Genomic DNA, 4,080 nt, shown 5'->3' on the forward strand with positions numbered 1-4,080 from the left:
GGATTGCTGTGTACCTAACCAAATTGTATTAAATCATTTTTTCATAAAGACAATAACATTTTATGTACAGATATGACTAAAGAGAATTTTTTCAAAGCTTAAAATGCTTTTATTTCCTCTTTGCTATTATAATATAATATGAAACAAAAATTTTAAAGGCCATGCTCTAGCTTTCAGAAAGATATTTTAATTAAAAGCTCAGTGACAACTGTATTGAATAAAGGTAATAAAATGAACAAGAGCCTAGTGATAACCAAGGATAGTAGTAAAGGAAACTGGTCATCAAAGAATTATGGGAATGGAAGGAAAGGATGAGGAAGGGGGTGATTAGAGAGACAAGTGAAGAGATATTCTCAGAAAGATGAAAGAGATTTATTCGTCTCTTAACATCTGCTAATCTTTCTTTTCTCTATCTTCCCAGATACCAGCTTACTCCTATATTCAAAATCCTGGTATCTATGATTCATTTTCCTCCATAATCTATGAGCCGGTCCTTGCTAGTCAAGATGTAGCCAAAACCAAAAGAAGGGAAAGGAAAGGAGTTTTAGAGTTTGTCAGTGGGGAGAGCTGTTGGAGCTCAGTCATTAATGAGCCTACACATTTTTAAATTTATGACTACTCTTACTAATTTAAGAATATATTTTGTCATAGGAATACATTCATTCTAATTGTTTACATATGAAGGTACACAAAACTTTACTATGGCCCAAGCTTATTATTGAAGAAGTAGATTTTGGTGGGCATGGGATAGCTGGGTGGCTCATTGGTTGAGCATCTGCCTTGGCTCAGGTCGTGATCCCAGGATCCAGGGATCAAGTCCTCATCAGGTTTCCTGCAGGGAGCCTGCTTCTCCCTCTGCCTGTGTCTCTGCCTCGCTCTCTGTATCTCTCATGAATAAATAAATAAAATCATAAAAAAATATTTTGGTGGGCAAAACAAGAAAATTTCAGACTCATATATAACATTACTAATATGAAATACTGTGTTCCAGGCATTGTTGAAACATTCATACAACTGAGTTTCTTTAAACCTCACTTATTCTTAATTGAGGAATGTTTATGTGTATTAAATAATCATTTTTTAAAAATCCCATCCTGCATAATGTGTTAAATGCACAAAATCCATAACAATCAAATTCTATGGAAGAAATGAAGAAAAATATTTCTATTATTTAATATTTTTGAGATTTTAAAATATGAATTTGAATAAAAATATATGTAAGTAAACAAAAAATACATGGATTATATTCTATGTTTTGTCACCATAAATTAGAAATGGAAAATTATGTAATAGTAATTTATTATAGTAACTCAACATTGAAATTCAGAGGCAAATATAAATTATGCATTTTTAGTGCCAGCATAGAAACTAGATGAGCAACTGTTTACATTTAAATATCTTTATTCATTTGAAGTAATCATAATTTGATTCAAATATTATTTGCATTTTTTTTCTCACAAGATATTCATACTTTTAAAATCATCTTTTGGCTAGACATATTATAAAGTTTTGCCATACATAATATAATGTAAGTCATGGATTTGAAAAAGAAGGAAACCTCTTTTGATTTTATTTTACCATTTTTTAAGATGACAAATATATTAGGAGAGACTACTGTGAAATGTCTAGTCAAAAACTAATATTTCTTAAATGAAACCTGAAATAAGGAAAATTCTTTGTGGAGATTTTTGAACGAAAAGGAACTGTCAAAATTGGAATTTCAAAATGATACTACCATGCCAAAGCCCACGTACATCGATCGGCCAATATTTTACAGAGGACTTTATTGATGATTGTTGGTTTCAGAATATGTGTCATTTAACCATCATATCTGGGGATGACTGAGAACAATTTTCAGGGTTTCATCTCATGTAGGTCTGTGTTGGCCTGATAGCCATGCATGGCTGCAGGAATGAGATAACCCATTCATTTCAAAGAGTATTTTCTCCAATCAGTGTCTTTCCTTTCTTAGATTTTACTTACTTATTTAAAGAAAGAGAGAAAGAGCACAGAGAGGGGCAGCAGAAGAGGGAAAGAGAGAACCTCAGGCCGACTCTAGCACTGAATGCCAAGCCTGACATGGGGCTCGATCTCATGACCCTGAGATCATAACCTGAACTGAAATCAAATTTCAAAGACTTAATTGATTGAACCACCCAGGAACCCGATTAGTCAGTGTCTTTTCTTCTTCTTCCTCTTTCCTTATTTGTGTCAGTTTCTCTCTGTGCTTGATAATGTGGGGGGCCATCTGATCCATGTGCTTGTCCTATGCCTTTAGTCCAAGCCAGGTTCCCTGGGCAGTAAATTCCAAGTGCAACAAATTGTGAACTTATGATGGATCAATGCATAGCTCTTTGAAGTGTAGACGTACCCTACTGAGATACTAACAAGCCTCTTCACCATTTCTATTGTGATAATTCCAGATACATTGAAGCAAGTAAAGTCTTAAAGACAATAGTTTCTCTTGCCCACAATTTCCCTTGATATAGATCAGTTTTTGGTGGTTTTCCATCATAACAATTTTTAAAGGATTTCTAGAACAACTTTAATGTTTTTCCTGCATTTTCCAAGCATTCCAGTTGTTCCAAGCAGAAGTAACACCATGCTATACCCAACTGGAGCACTTCATAGTTATCGACTATAATCAGTTGTTCTCTACAACACTCAGAAAATTTGTTAGTGTCCAACAGGTATAGCAAGACTATTTCATACTCTTCTTTTCAGGAAAGCTCTGCCTTACTCATGATATCCCACAATTAACATAAGGGCTTTTCTTTCTGATGGAGGAATTCTGGTGTCTCTCACCTATCTAGTTAGCTACGTGTTGTTTCTGGATCCACTACAAACTCAACCCATTCTGACAACATATTTTTAGTCTAATATTTATTATAATCTTCCAATCTTCCTTTCTTCTTTTATTTTTGGCTTCATTTTTCTCTTCTTCTTCAACCTGGAAGTTTTATCTCATTTCCACTCTAGACTGCTTTAGTTAGAGTACTATAGTGTTTCCCCTAGCTAAGTTGTTCCTTATTTAAGACAATTTTATTTATTTTTTTAAAGATTTTATTTATTTATTCATAAGAGACAGAGAGGGGGCGGAGAGAGGGAGAAGCAGGCTCCATGCAGGGAGCCCGACGTGGGACTCGATCCTGGGTCTCCAGGATCACGCCCTGGGCCAAACAAAGGCAGGTGCTAAACTGCTGAGCCACCCAGGGATCCCTATTTAAGACAATTTTAATATAAGTTTCTTGAAATCCAAAAGTTTCAGCTCTTTTGGACCTCAGTTCTCTGCCATTAATGTACATACAGACCTCCAACAAGTTTTTCCTACTTTTTCTTAGTCTTGGAGGTAAAAATACCTCAATTGAGACAATTCCTATTGTCTTATAGTTTTCATTTCCTGTTCTATGCTCAATTACTTTGCAACCTATTACTTTTATTATTTTTTTCTACTTTACTTTCACAACTTTCTAGCTTGTCAGAGTCCTTCTTAGCAAGGTTCTTCAATACAAAACCAACTGTATACAAAGATCTCCATATTGTCTCTCCTTAAAAACTGGGTTACCTGCCTAAAGATACATCTTTGGTACCATCCTGTACTATCAGGACACCTAAAGTGACACACCAAGAACCTGGACCATCCCATACTATCAGGACACCTACAGTGACACACCAAGAACCTGGATGCAGAAACAGCCATGATCTGTTTTCATTCCACAGGAGACCTAGTCCAACCCCACCTATATTCAACATACTTTGATTATACATCAGTGCCTATAACAAATATTCCATTCATTTTTATTCTATAAAGGGAAAATATGGTCATTTTACTTATATATAGAATAAGAATTCTGAAATTCATGAAGCTAACGATGGAAGTTGTAAATCCAGAATTAAAAATGTTCACACATGATTTTCTTATTTCCACCATTAAGATCCTTAACTATTCTTACATTATGGAGATTGTTTTCTTATTTGAACGCATATACTTGCTTTTCTATGGATAATACAAAAACAGCAGAAGTAAAAAATTGTCATTTAACTTGTATCTAATTGAAATTCAACCATTCCTCACTAAAC

General features: G+C 34.5%; 1 pseudogene; it reads right to left on the reverse strand.

The window, feature by feature from the left end:
• Window positions 1–2,131: 2,131 nt before the first annotated feature.
• Window positions 2,132–3,768, reverse strand: LOC144287608 (NEDD8 ultimate buster 1-like; annotated as a pseudogene).
• Window positions 3,769–4,080: the final 312 nt, after the last annotated feature.

Source organism: Canis aureus, chromosome 17 (assembly GCF_053574225.1).
Source record: "Canis aureus isolate CA01 chromosome 17, VMU_Caureus_v.1.0, whole genome shotgun sequence".
Taxonomy (NCBI): Eukaryota; Metazoa; Chordata; class Mammalia; order Carnivora; family Canidae; genus Canis; species Canis aureus.